Raw genomic sequence first — 15,685 nt, 5'->3', positions numbered from 1 at the left:
AAAGACAGATGAACCTCTGAGGTCATAGGGATTCTCCCTAGGTTTGAACCTCTCCTGTAGACACAGAGGCAGCATGTGGTTATGAGCTTTGTACGTCACAAGAGCAGTGTTGAGGTCAACAAGATTGTGCAGTTTTAATGTTTTTAATTTAATAAACAGAGCATTGGTATGGTCATGATAATCCGCATAATTTACAATTCTAATCGCTTTCTTTTGAAATAAGAATATAGAGTTGATGTTTGATTTGTAATTGTTACCCCAGATTTCAACACAATAATTAAGATATGGGAGTACGAAAGAATTATATAACATGTTAAGAGCCATTTGATTTACAGAGTTTTTGATATTATGTAACATAGCAATGATTTTTGCCATCTTTGTCTTTGACTTGGTATGTGACACACGCTAACTATAACTTTTTGAGCTATTTTTGCAACCGTTTGCCCCAGAGGCAAACACTAACACCCTACAGTCATATAAATTGGTATTTGAAACATGCTAACTGTATGCATGTTTACGTTAGCATGCTAACATTAAAGTGACACCTTTTTGAGCTACTTTTGCAACCGTTTGCCCCAGAGTCAAATAACTTGGTATGTGACACGTGTTAACTACAACTTACAGTCATATAACTTGGTATTTGAAACATGCTAACTGTATGCATGTTTACGTTAGCATGCAAACATTAAAGTGACACCTTTTTGAGCTACTTTTGCAACTGTTTGCCCCAGAGTCAAATAACTTGGTATGTGACACTTGTTAACTACAACTAACAGTCATATAACTTGGTATTTGAAACATGCTAACTGTATGCATGTTTACGTTAGCATGCTAACATTAAAGTGACACCTTTTTGAGCTACTATCTATCTATCTATCTATCTACTTTTGCAACCGTTTGCCCCAAAGTCAAATAACTTGGTATGTGACACATGTTAATTACAACTTACAGTCATATAACTTGGTATTTGAAAAATGCTAACTATATGCATGTTTACGTTAGCATGCTAACATTAAAGTGATACCTTTTTGAGCTACTTTTGCAACCGTTTGCCCCAGAGTCAAATAACTTGGTATGTGACACTTGTTAACTACAACTTACAGTCATATAACTTGGTATTTGAAACATGCTAACTGTATGCATGTTTACATTAGCATGCTAACATTAAAGTGACACCTTTTTGAGCTACTTTTGCAACCGTTTGCCCCAGAGTCAAATAACTTGGTATGCGACACTTGTTAACTACAACTTAGTCATATAACTTGGTATTTGAAACATGCTAACTGTATGCATGTTTACGTTAGCATGCTAACATTAAAGGGATACCTTTTCGAGATAATTTTGCAACCGTTTACCCTAGAGTCATATGACAGTTGTTATCTGTTAGCATGAAAACGATAGCTTGCTAGCAAGCTAACTGAAGCATACTACTGTAATTTCCGGACTATAAGCCGCTACTTTTTCCCCTCGTTCTGGTCCCTGCGGCTTATACAACGGTGCGGCTTATTTACGGCCTGTTCTTCTCCGACACCGACGAAGAGGATTTCGGTGGTTTTAGTACGCAGGAGGAAGATGATGACACAATGATTAAAGACTGACTTTTCATGGTTATTTTGATAACGTACAGGCGACCACTTTGTATTACTTTGCACCGTTGTATTATTTGTACTCTGCACGAATGCTGTTCGCCACGTCAAAGATGTGAAAGTTTGATTGAATGATTGAAAGATTTATTGTTAATAAATGGGACGCTTTGCGTTCCCAAACAGTCATCTCTGTCCCGACAATCCCCTCCGTGGTAGCAGGAACCCCTATATACTACGGTAATTACACATCAAAACCCTGCGGCTTATAGTCGGGTGCGGCTTATATATGGAGCAATCTGTATTTTCCCCTAAATTTAGCTGGTGCGGCTTATAGTCAAGTGCGGCTTATAGTCCGGAAATTATGGTAACTTTTTCTTGTAATTTTACTTTTTTTTTTTTTCTATTTCCGCAGCCATATACCTTTGAGACGTATAACTTGGTATATGAAACATGCCGACTGTTATCATGCTATCGTTAGCACACATGCTGCGTGTTATCATTTTTGTGTAAACATGCTACTGTTTTAGGCTAGCACTGTGGCTCATTTTGTACAGTGACACCTAAAACTCACGGATTCAGACACTCGGCACCATCTAATAAGTACGGCGGCTTCCGGCGACCCCCGGCCAAAGGTCCAGGGCACAGATAGCAGGCCCATCAAAATTTACGCGGAAATTTTCTAGTTTTCTGCTGTACTGCACTGGTGCCTTTAACGGCACACGCATTGAATACACTGTCATCTTTCTTCTTCATAACAATTAAAAACAAATAAAAAATGGAGAACAAGAGGAATATTTGAGCAAATTTCCTCATTTTAGTGGGTGCCACTCAGATTCTCGAGCATTGCAACTGCGTTGGCGCAGCAACATTACCGGAGACTAAAAATAATAGGATTTTTCTGGCAATGCAGCAGTTATTTTGCACCGCTGCAGAATGAGTTATTTCAATATCAGAGTAGATATTGAAGCAATTATGTAGAGGTTTTCATATTGGCACAGAGTGTTTCATGTATCCCATCCCATAAATCTCATAATTTATCCTCTCCTCCTCAAAAGTCACACACAATGGATGCACCAGAGAGAGACAGTAATATATATGTAAACAACACAGATACTGTAGAAAGTATCTGCCTGGGCTTTCTAAATACATTCAAAAAATGCACACAGGGCAACATCAACATGCACAATACCAAGTGATCTATTTTCAGCTGACATGTGACAATGCGCAGCATGTTTTCACAAAATGTCACGTGTCATGTGTGCATACTTTGCTTTATCGGACAACATTTGTCATCCCTCATTACGTGACGGATGAGGTACGCCACCATTTAATGTTGGTCAATTGTCAAAAACTAAAAGTAGCTTTGGTTGTTTGTAGTGAAGTGTGGTTGAGTTCCACTACAAAACAAGGTTCACCACATACCCATAAAGCCTCCTTGGGGCAGCCGTGATTGGTCAAATAAGGGTCCGTTCAAAATGGGCTACAAATGCAGAAATATTAATACTAGAGAATTATGCGTTTCTTGCAACCAAACAAGAAACTTTTATAAAGATAATTATTAAATAGACAGAGCCACTCAGAAGGCTTTTAAACACAGACCCATTCACGGAAAATACACGCCACACCTTTGATGCTTCACCCCAGGTGGTATGACGGAAAACAGAGCAGTGCCCCTAGAGGCCGGCAGCTTCGGGCTGCATGCCCGCCCCTTAACCGCTTGTTGCAATCTCCGGTTGTATGTCGTAACATGTATAAGTGCTTTGCTAGAGGTTTTTTCTTGGTGTCTAACTAAACCCAATGATTTTGCTTTGATTTTACTAGCCATTGCCGGCAATCTCACGTATTTGCATGTCAAATGTTCTGTCACGTACGGTAGTTGTGACCCCAAGATGCAGGAGACAGGCTGACGACATGCAGGTAAGACAATATTGTATTTATAGTTGAAACACAGGGTGCTGATAACCTAGTCAGTAACATGACAAAACAATCCTCAAGCCCTGACTGGAGGGCAAGGCAAGGCATAAATAGCAGCCAGCTGATTAGCAACCATGACCAGGTGTGGCCAGGCTGCCAATCAGCGACAGGTGAGGGAACGAGTGCTCAGGAAGACATGCAGGAAAGTGAACCAAAATAAGCGTGCCAAACAGGAAATGAGCATGAACTAAGGAAACAACGGAATAATCTGACATGACAGATCATCACAGTACTATGTCAGATCGTCACATTTTTATTCATATGTATTGTAAAAACCAAACTAATGTGCAAAGGTCACCAAAAAAAACCCCCAAAAAAACAGTATTCATACAATTTTAATTAAATCCTACAAAAGGTCCAGCAGAATACGCTGACCTTAAACTTCAGTGTGTGTACGATCATTCCCCAAAGTATCAGTTGTTTTGGTCGCTTTGCATAAAACTCATATTTTTTCCAAAACAATGCTCCAAAATGAGCAAATCCAGTGCTTCTCAAATATATTCTGTTACGCCCACTCCTAATTAAAAAGAAAATATTTTCCTCCCCCACCAACTCCCTACCGTGACTATAAATAGTATAATTTGTCTATAAAATTGTTATAAATATAGCTCTGCATATCATTGTAAGTTTATTAACATTAAAGGAAACTACACACAGGCCTTTCCCTGTCTGCCACCGTGGTTACAGTGAAGCCAAGTGCTACATGCGCTTCATCATATTCTGGTACGGCAAAAAAAGGATGTTCCCTGAGGTCACACGCGCCCCCACAGTGGGGCCCGCCCCACTATTTGAGAAGGATTGGGCTTAGCGGAGTTGCAGGCTAGTGTCCGTACGCCTCACAAAAGTATGTATTACCTGAACACATTCATCTTTGGGATTTTAGAATGAAGATTTTGCACAGTCCCATACTTTCTGAGCTCTATGAAAATTAGTCAAAATTAGTCTTTTTCACGGGGCATGACATTGACGACACCAAAACATTCCTTAAATTGTTGTGCTACATTGTATGAGTTGATGGAGAAATATATTTGGCCTACAAGCAAAATGTATATATATGCTGTAATTTCCAGACTATAAACCGCTTCTTTTTCCCCCGAGCTTTGAACTCTGCGGCTTTTACAAATGTGCAGCTAAACAATGGATTTTCCTTCACTAGCGCCTAAATCACGGAATGGATTAAGCAAATAAATCAAACAATGTACTAAAATGATCCACTTTAATAAACTGTTCAAACTCAATGTGTTTACAAAACACAAGGAAGAAGAATCCAGATAAACATATTGAACCTTATTAAAAAAGGAGAACATCTTATTCATCTCATAAAGGATGAATAAAGACATTAATGACTTTTCTGTTTTGTTTGATCAGCCGTTTTACTGCCATGTTACAGGCACCGTTTGGAAACAATTATGGTAAACATTTCCAAAATCTTTCTATGTAAATATCTTATTTCACATCGTGCTAATATACATCTGCGGCTTATAGTCTGGTGTGGCTAATATATAAAAACATATTTTTCCCTTGTAAAATGTAGTGGGTGTGGCTAATAGCTCGGAAAATACGGTAATATACATGTTTAGTATGTATAATATTTCCTTCAATGAGTGTCCCAAAAATGATGAATCTCCTTTAATGTATTCTAATATGTATTCTAATTGGGGAATGAGTCTCCTAAGTGGCCGTTACTTAATGCAGAGGTATGTACCTTTACCTTTATTTTGCAGCCTCGTCGGGTTAGGCCAGGGATGTTCAAACTTTTTCCACTGAGGGCCGCACACTGAAAAATCAAAGCAAGCATGGGCCGTTTGGATATTTTTTTTATTTCAAAAACCAGTACAATATATGTATAAAAAAATATACATTTAGGCCTCCACTCAGAGTTGATCCCGGGGACCCCAAATGGTTTAAGTAAAAAGAATATAAAAAATGTGTCATTATTTAGAGTTGATCCCGGGGACCCCAAATGGTTTAAGTAAAAAGAATATAAAAAATGTGTCATTATTTAGTATTATTTTTATTATTATTATTTGTATTATTATTATTATTATTATTATTATTATTCAAGGTTTAAATCTCTAGATCAACATTAGGTCTATCTGTCAATATAAAGTTGTTAAAGATTTAAGTTGTAAGCCCTTTTTGTCAAAGATAATCCTGTTTTTTTATGGAAAAAACACAAAATATGCAATATTTTCACCCAATAAAGTGGAATATTTGAGATTATATAATAATTGGAGCCTTAAAAAGGTCAATAACTCATAACAACATTGATTTGAATTAATTATCATTTTTTGAGCAATGACACTTAAAAAAAAAAAAAGTCCCACTAAAATTATCGGGGGTCCTACTCATTAAAGTGTTAAAATATATATATACACTACCATTCAAAAGTTTGGGGTCACCCAAACAATTTTGTGGAATAGCCTTCATTTCTAAGAACAAGAATAGACTGTCGAGTTTCAGATGAAAGTTATCTTTATCTGGCCATTTTGAGCGTTTAATTGACCCCACAAATGTGATGCTCCAGAAACTCAATCTGCTCAAAGGAAGGTCAGTTTTGTAGCTTCTGTAACGAGCTAAACTGTTTTCAGATGTGTGAACATGATTGCACAAGAGTTTTCTAATCATCAATTAGCCTTCTGAGCCAATGAGCAAACACATTGTACCATTAGAACACTGGAGTGATAGTTTCTGGAAATGGGCCTCTATACACCTATGTAGATATTGCACCAAAAACCAGACATTTGCAGCTAGAATAGTCATTTACCACATTAGCAATGAGTGTATTTCTTTAAAGTTAAGACTAGTTTCAAGTTATCTTCATTGACAAGTACAGTGCTTTTCCTTCAAAAATAAGGACATTTCAATGTGACCCCAAACTTTTGAACGGTAGTGTATATTTTTTAAAACTTTTAACACAATAATCTCGAGATCGACTTCAGACCTATCCGTCAGTTATAACTTTTATTGTTCTTTATGTTTTTTGTTTGTTCGTTTTAGGGTCTTGTTTTAAAAAAAACAGCTTAGTTTTTTATATGGCAAACACAAAATATGCAACATTTTCCCAAAAAAATATCTCAAAGTGGGATATTTAATGTGACGTAATTGGAGCCTTGAATAGGTCAATAATTCATAATTACATTGATTTTGGTTCATTATTATTTTTTAAAGAAAGAAACAGCATGCATGGCAGCTTTGTGTTATTAGAGACAACATTGCAACATTTTCTTGTTACATTTCACCTGTTTGCTCTTTTATGCCACTTTTTATGTTTTGTTTTGTTTTTTATCGTACTTTCACAATGTGCCATGGGGCCGTAAAAAATTACCTGCGGGCCGCAAATGGCCCCTGGGCCGCACTTTGGACACCCATGGGATAGGCGAAAAATTTAATATTTTTGGGGTCCCGAAACAGTAATGTCAAAAATTGGTCCTCTAGTGCCACCTTTAAAATGAGAAAAAAAATCAGCCCCTACTACTGTTTTGGATTATTATGACACTTCATTTGCTGACACCTTCAATATTGTCTGGTGTGAGCTATTTAATCATAGAAAATAAACGAGTTAGGAAACGGTACACTTAAAACCAGGCTAACTGATAACAAATCAGAGCAATCGCCTCTCAAGAAAAACACAAGTCAATATCTGATCCCAGAGGAAGAGCCCTGGGACACAAAAGAGTCCCAGGAACCAGGAGTGCAGGAGATAAAAAAAAATGCAGCAGTACAGCCTTCCAGAGGTGGATGATGAAGGAGCCATTAGAACTAAGGCGAGATATGATAGATCAATGGAAGGATAATTCAGAGCAGAGGGAGATTAAGGAAGACATCAAAACAAAAGAAAAACTTATAAGACTCAAAGTTGCAAACAATAATCTGTATTTGCTACATATTCTGTCACATTCTGATGTGGCGATGTTAAAGTGCAGGAAAACTGTATTCAATGACAAAACAAAAATAGTTGAGGGAAAGGAAAGCCATGCAGCATGGGTGCACACATCAAAAAGAAAAATGATCCAGCCCAGTCCTCTGAACTAAGAAGCAGCCAGATTGGCAACCAGGGACAGGTGAGAGAGCCAGCGCTCAGACTAAAGTGGTGGCAAATGGAGAAAAACAGGAAGTTGAAATACAAATTACAGCGCTGGACAGAAAACAAAACAAAACACATTAAACTAATAATAAGGATCATGTCAATGTTCTGTATATTTACATTAACAGAGCAAAGTCCACCAAGTCAAATTCCTTGTGTGTTAAAGGCCTACTGAAACCCACTACTACCGACCACGCAGTCTGATAGTTTATATATCAATGATGAAATCTTAACATTGCAACACATGCCAATACGGCCGGGTTAACTTATAAAGTGACATTTAAAATTTCCCGGGAAATATCCGGCTGAAACGTCGCGGTATGATGACGTATGCGCGTGACGAAGTCAGAGTAACGGAAGTTATGGTACCCCGTAGAATCCTATACAAAAAGCTCTGTTTTCATTTCATAATTCCACAGTATTCTGGACATCTTTTGCAATTTGTTTAATGAACAATGAAGGCTGCAAAGAAGACAGTTGTAGGTGGGATCGGTGTATTAGCAGCGGACTACAGCAACACAACCAGGAGGACTTTGTTGGAGAGCAGACGCGCTAGCCGTCGACCTCACCTTGACTTCCTACGTCTCTGGGCCGCCAAACGCATCAGGTGAAGTCCTTCGTCCTTCTTCCGATCGCTGGAACGCAGGTGAGCACGGGTGTTGATGAGCAGATGAGGGCTGGCTGGCGTAGGTGGAGAGCTAATGTTTTTAGCATAGCTCTGTGCGGTCCGGTTGCTAAGTTGCTAAGTTAGCTTCAATGGCGTCGTTAGCACAGCATTGTTAACCTTCGCCAGCCTGGAAAGCATTAACCGTGTATTTACATGTCCACGGTTTAATAGTATTGTTGATTTTCTATCTATCCTTCCAGTCAGGGGTTTATTTTTTTTGTTTCTATATGCAGTTAAAGCACGATGCTATCACGTTAGCTCGTAGCTAAAGCATTTCGCCGATGTATTGTCGTGGAGATAAAAGGCACTGAATGTCCATTTCGCGTTCTCGACTCTCATTTTCAAGAGGATATAGTATCCGAGGTGGTTTAAAATACAAATCCGTGATCCACAATAGAAAAAGGAGAGTGTGGAATAGAAAAAGGAGAGTGTGGAATAGAAAAAGGAGAGTGTGGAATAGAAAAAGGAGAGTGTGGAATCCAATGAGCCTGCTTGTACCTAAGTTACGGTCAGAGCGAAAAAAGATACGTCCATCACTGCCTCTCATTAAAGTGTGTCTAAGTCTAAGTCTAAGTCTAAGTCAAGTCCTTCACTGTAACGTTCCTCATCTACGAATCTTTCATCCTCGCTCAAATTAATGGGGTAATCGTCACTTTCTCGGTCCGAATCTCTCTCGCTCCATTGTAAACAATGGGGAATTGTGAGGAATACTAGCGCCTGTGACGTCACGCTACTTCCGGTACAGGCAAGGCTTTTTTTTATCAGCGAGCAAAAGTTGCAAACTTTATCGTCGATTTTCTCTACTAAATCCTTTCAGCAAAAATATGGCAATATCGCGAAATGATCAAGTATGACACATAGAATGGATCTGCTATTCCCGTTTAAATAAAAAAAAATCATTTCAGTAGGCCTTTAAACATACTTGGCCAATAAATTCATTTTGTCATTATTAAATAGGCTGGTTTACATAATATACCTATTTATCAAATATTAATCTTCTTTTAACTTGGTAAACGTATGAGTTTTTGTAAATGTGCACACGTTAAGCACAAAGTTAGTGTTCTGTTATGTCTTTTCTGAGGTGTGGAGAAGGAGTAAGCTTCTTCTAATGGCTTTTATGGCATGTTGATAGGTGCAAATGTAATGATGATATATATTTTGCTATACCGGGGCGGTATAGCTCGGTTGATAGAGCGGCCGTGCCAGCAACTTGAGGGTTCCAGGTTCAATCCCCGTTTCTGCCAACCTAGTCATTGTTGTTGTGTCCATGGGCAAGACACTTTACACACCTGCTCCTAGTGCCACCCACACTGGTTTAAATGTAACTTAGATATTGGCTTTCACTATGTAAAGTGCTTTGAGTCACTAGAGAACAGCGCTATATAAATATAATTAACTTCACATATTTTTGTTCAGCATATTAAATTAAACTATTACTATTACTATTTCTAGCAGTATTGAGTGTCTTGTTATTGAACATGTTTATTTACTGCAGTTGACTTCGTCTAACAGAATGATCTCTTTTAGGTCGATGTTGAAGTGCCTACTTGGCTCCCTTAACTCAACATCCTTATCGTGCAAACGTAAAACAAGTATTTATAGCACAAGAACAGAAGACTTAAAATATAAATTAAAATGTTAAACAGACCAAGATAACTTCCTCCGTGGCACGTATTCTTCCCTATTGTTATTAATGTATAAATAAAGAGCTTTCATATCTTCACCCAGTGAGTCCAGCTGCAGGGTGTACTTTAGCAAAAGTCACGTTTTGAAACAGATGATGGCATCTGCTGGTCCAGAGCCAGCCCATTGAGATGTCAACTGGCCAGAAAAGCTGTCTTCACCTTGTAATACGCAATGCATAAACCCTCAATAAGATATGAGATACGGATTCCAAGAGAAGCTGACAGACCAACAGGAACAGACCGCTTGATTTGCGGCATGCAAACGGTGTATCACGGGGATAGCAGATCTGTGCGTGCGGGCTTCTTTGAATAATTTAGAGTGATTCGAACATGAGCACACTCTTTCATTATTTACATGCACCACCTTTTAACACACACCAACAAACACACATACCGTTGCTCAACTTTGTGAAATCTGAATCTTAGCACAAGTGGGTACGATTCAAGCCACTCATTTTCTCGCAGCCTACATAATGGCCCCTTTTACTCAGGGACCCTGAACAATTGCTGCAGCAAGGCAGTGACAGGAGAATCAAGCATTGAGCCACCTTTGTCTTTTGCACACAACCCAAAGAAGATACATTTTGCAGCAAAAGACACAAAGCAATTACATATTTAAACAAAGTCAGCACAAAGTCTGTCTACAACCATTTATTTTAACACAAAAGAGCAAAAGAACGGCGTGTGCAAACCCATGTCAGAGCATTTTGGCATTTCCTTACAGCAGTGTTTTTCAACCACTAGTGTGCCGTGAGATACAGTCAGGTGTGCCGTGAAAAATTCTCTAATTTCACCTATTTTTTGCAAACCAGTGATTATGGTCTGCAAATTATGTGTTGTTGTTGAGTGTCGGTGCTGTCTAGAGCTCGGCAGAGTAACCGTGTAATACTCTTCCATATCAGTAGGTGGCAGCCGGTAGCTAATTGCTTTGTAGATGTCGGAAACAGCGGGAGGCAGTGTGCAGGTAAAATTGTGTCTAATTCTTAAGCCAAAAATAAACAAAAGGTGAGTGCCGCTAAGAGAAGGCATTGAAGCTTCCGGTTTGTAAATCGGAAACACAAGACGGAGTTACTACGGCAGGGAAGGAAGCTGAAGGGAACTGGGGTTTACATCAATGAACATCTTACCAAGAAGAACGCTGACATTGCAAGACAAGCACGCATCCTCAGAAAAGAAAACAAGATACAAGCAACATGGACACGGAACTGCAAAATCATGATTCGGCTAAATGGACCATATGAAGAAGCCAAAGTTGTCATGATCCGAGAGCTCCGCGACTTGGATCAATATAGATGAGACCTGCTAGACTTATGACTGACACGGCTCATCCTTGGCTGGAGACGGGGAAGGCTACGCAGCGAGAAGGTGAGACAACTGAGAATCAAAAGTTTCCAAGAGCTGAATACATGGACTATAAACTGTATGACTTTGAAAATGATGTTGACCCAGAAAACCATCTGTTCAACTCAATCAATGCTACATGTGACTACTACACCGAGGAACAATTCAATGACAATGTTAGTTTAGATAATACATTTTCTTTAATACATTTCAACTGTAGAAGCTTATATGCAAATTTCTCAAAGATTGACGAATACCTGAAGACTCTAAATGGCAAATTCAAAATAATAGCACTTTCTGAAACATGGATCGATAAAGACAGAGGTATCGATTTCTCCATTGACGGGTAAGAGTTGTATCACTGTAGTAGAAGAAACAAGAAGGGAGGAGGTGTGGCCCTGTTTGTTGACTGTGAATTGAAATGTAGACCTGTGGAATGTATGACAGTGGTAATTGATGATTTATTTGAATGTGTAACTGTAGAGGTAGAAATAGAAAAGAAGAGAAATGTTATTGTTACGTGTATATATAGGACACCTGGATCTAAAGTAGAAGCATTTAATGATAGTTTGGAAGAATTATTGTGTTAGGTGAAGGAAAAGAAAACATTTGTCATGTGTGGCGACTATAACATAGACCTGCTAAGCTCACCCAGAAATAAATCAACAAGAGACTTCTTGGATGTGGTATATAGTAGAGGGCTTTATCCATTGATCACCAAACCCAGTAGAATAACGACGAATTGTGCAACGTTAATTGATCACATCTTTATAAATGACATAAAAAATAATATAAAAAGTGGACTAGTAATTAATGATATAAGTGACCACTTACCTGTGTTTCTTACTTATGACTGTCCAATTGATAAAAAGAGGGAGGAAAAAACTCATAGATATGTAAGGAAAAGAACTGAAGAGGCAATAAATAGGTTTAGGAAGGACTTATTTGAAACAGACTGGAATGAGGTGTATGGGGGGGAAGCAAATGCTGCATATGAGGCTTTTCTTAATATATATTTATCATTGTATGAAAAGCATTGTCCGAATGTATGGAAACAAAGAGACAGCTACAATAAAAAGCCTTGGATTATAAAGGGACTACAGAATGCTTGTAAAAAGAAAAACAAACTTTATAGAGATTTCATAAAAGTAAGAACCAAGGATGCTGAAACGAAATATAAGGTTTACAAAAACAAATTGATAACAATAATGAGACAAGCAAAAAGAGAATATTATAATAATTTACTAGAAAAAAATAAAAACAATATCAAAGGAACTTGGAATATTCTGAACAAGGTAATAGGAAAAACATCTGGGCCTACAAACCCACCAAGCCATTTTATCAATGAGGATAATAAGATGATAACAAATATGAATGAAGTGGCAAACGGATTCAATTCTTTTTTTGTGAATGTTGGACCCAAATTGGCAGAGAGTATTGGAGAACATAAAGATATACAGAGTGGATGGAGAGGGGGAAGCAAAGTGCTACAGTCCATGCTTCTAGGAGATGATAGTGAAAATGAAATTGTATCGGTGGTAACAAAACTGAAAAATAAGACATCAACAGACAGTGATGGTATAGACATGATAATTGTAAAAAAGACTATTGACTGTATCATCAAACCTCTTTGTTATATTTTTAATCTTTCTTTTCAAACAGGGACCTTTCCAAATAAAATGAAGGTAGCAAAGGTAATTCCACTCTTTAAAACGGGAGATAAACATAGATTCACTAATTACAGACCAGTGTCACTACTGTCACAATTTTCTAAAATAATTGAAAAAATATTTGTAAAAAAATTAGATAGTTTTATTGAAAAGAACATGCTGTTGAGTGAGAGCCAGTATGGATTCCGGACCAATAGATCCACTGCTTCAGCTGTAATGAATATAATTGAGGATATAGCAACAGCAATAAGAAATACACTATAGGGGTATTTATCGATCTTAAAAAAGCATTTGATACTGTAGATCATTCTATATTATTGTCCAAGTTGTATTCATTTGGTGTGAGAGGAGTAGTTTTAGACTGGCTAAGAAGTTATTTAGATAATAGACAAGAGTTTGTGGATTTTATGGGTAATACATCTGAACAAATGAGGATTGAATGTGGAATTCCAGAAGGTTCGGTTTTGGGACCAAAATTGTTTATTTTATATATTAATGATATATGTGAGGTATCAAAGTTATTGAAATTTGTATTATTTGCGGACGACACCAACTTTTATAGTTCGGGACACGACTTAAAAGCATTATCAAAAATTATTGAACAGGAAATTATTAAACTTAAGAGATGGTTTGATGCCAATAAATTATCATTAAATGTAGAAAAAACAAAGTTCATGATTTTTTGTAAGAGGAAAAGGGAGGAAACGATCAAATTGTCAATAAATGGAATTGATATTGAAAGGGTTTCTGAACTTAGATTTTTAGGAGTGATACTGGATGACGGTCTGACATGGAAATCTCATATTGCACATGTACGGAAAAAGATGTCTAAGAGTATTTTTATATTAAATAAGGTAAAATATGTGTTAGATTATAGGGCAATGCGTATATTGTATTGTGCACTTATATTGCCATATATCAGCTACTGTGTGGAAGTGTGGGGGAACACATATAAGAGTAACATAAAGGCATTGTATCAACTACAGAAAAGAGCTATAAGGATTATTCATAAAGTAGATTACTTAGAACACACTAACATATTATTTATTAATTCTGGTTTATTGAAATTACAGGAGCTAGTAAAGTTACAGACATTATGTGTCATGTTTAAGGCTAAAAGCAAAACATTACCAGCAAATTTACAAAAAATGTTTGTCATCACTTCTGAGAATGAAGAGCATAGAAGAAAAGGTAATTTCCAACATCAGTATTCAAGGACAACTTTAAAACAAATGTGTATATCAGTGGTGGGGGTTAAACTATGGAATTCTCTTTATAATGAGATAAAAGATTGTAAAAATATATTCCAATTGAAAAAAATATATAAAGACAGAACAATAAAATCATATGGACAGCCATAAGTGTTTACATTTTGCTTTATATTTATTAATTTACTTGTTTTTTGCCTGGTTTTGTATTTGTTTGTATCATTCCGTGAGGTGTATATTACTTCTTTTGTTTTTTTGTTCGGTTTGTACTTCATGAAGTTTTGCACTTGTGTTTTTTTTGTTTTGTTTTGTTTTGTTTTCGTTATATTTGGATGTAATTGTTGGTTCACATATCATTAAGTAAGACTATGTATTATGTGAAGGGGGCAGGAAAATATAAGATTTTTCTTCATCCTGCTCCTTCTCAGGCATTGGTGTGTAACGGTGTAACTGAATAATTGTGTTATAATTGTCTATCAAAGATGCACATCAATGAAGGAGATACATAAAAATGAAATGAAATGAAAGCTTAGGGAAGGCTATGCAGAACGAAACTAAAACTGAACTGGCTACAAAGTAAACAAAAACAGAATGCTGGACAACAGCAAAGACTTACTGTGGAGCAAAGACGGCGTCCACAAAGTACATCCGAAGATGACATGACAATCAACAATGTCCACACAAAGAAGGATAAAAACAACTGAACTATTCTTGATTGCTAAAACAAAGTAGATGCGGGAAATATTGCTCAAAGGAAGACATGAAACTGCTACAGGAAAATACCAAAAAAGAGAAAAAGCCACCAAAATAGGAGCGCAAGACAAGAAATAAAACACTACACAAATGAAAACAGCAAACAACTCAAAATAAGTCACGGCGTGATGTGACAGGTCGTGACAGTACACCTACTTTGAGACAAGATCTATAGTGATGCGTGCTTGGTTATGGTTTAAAGTCGTATCCAACAATTGCGACAACGACTTTTTACTGTCAACTGAGTTTCATTTTTTAATGATTTCTGCTGGTGGTGTGCCTCCGAATTTTTTTGACGCAAAAAATGTGCCTCGGCTCAAAAGCGGTTGAAAAACACTGCCTTATAGCACACACAAAAAATACGGCGTGCAAGTATTGCAAAACTAAGGAAATTTCAAGAAATTATTTTTTGAACTCTTGGCAAGTGGCAAATAATTTGTAGTGTGCTAGTTGGCACAGTGTTTGTCAAAACGAACCCCGTAAGATCCGCTAAAAACATCTGGTCCTACTCACTAGCATTATCTTACAGTTAGAGATTGACATAATTTACCGTATTTTCCGGACCATAGGGCACAACGGATTATACGGCGCACCGCCGGTGAATGGTCTATTTTTTTATCTTTTTTCATATATTAGGCGCACCGGATTATAAGGCGCATTAAAAGAGTCATATTATTTCTTTATTTTTCTACATTGAAAACACTTCCTTGTGGT

General features: G+C 37.3%; 2 protein-coding genes across 6 annotated transcripts in view; one reads left to right on the top strand and one right to left on the bottom strand.

The window, feature by feature from the left end:
• Positions 1-15,685, top strand: part of itgb1bp1 (integrin beta 1 binding protein 1) — a 1,043,117-nt gene that overhangs the window by 14,300 nt on the left and 1,013,132 nt on the right. The window lies entirely within an intron of this gene.
• Positions 1-15,685, bottom strand: part of LOC133646340 (leucine-rich repeat and fibronectin type-III domain-containing protein 5-like) — a 277,314-nt gene that overhangs the window by 113,121 nt on the left and 148,508 nt on the right. The window contains exon 3 of one of the 5 annotated variants that reach the window (XM_062041592.1): positions 5,272-5,337. The exons of the other annotated variants lie outside the window; for them this stretch is intronic. The gene's annotated coding sequence lies outside the window, so the exon portion shown is untranslated. The remainder of the gene's footprint in view (positions 1-5,271; positions 5,338-15,685) is intronic. 5 annotated transcript variants of the gene reach the window in all.

This window comes from Entelurus aequoreus, linkage group LG03, assembly GCF_033978785.1.
Source record: "Entelurus aequoreus isolate RoL-2023_Sb linkage group LG03, RoL_Eaeq_v1.1, whole genome shotgun sequence".
Classification (NCBI taxonomy): Eukaryota; Metazoa; Chordata; class Actinopteri; order Syngnathiformes; family Syngnathidae; genus Entelurus; species Entelurus aequoreus.
This window is presented reverse-complemented; position numbering and strand designations above follow the sequence as displayed.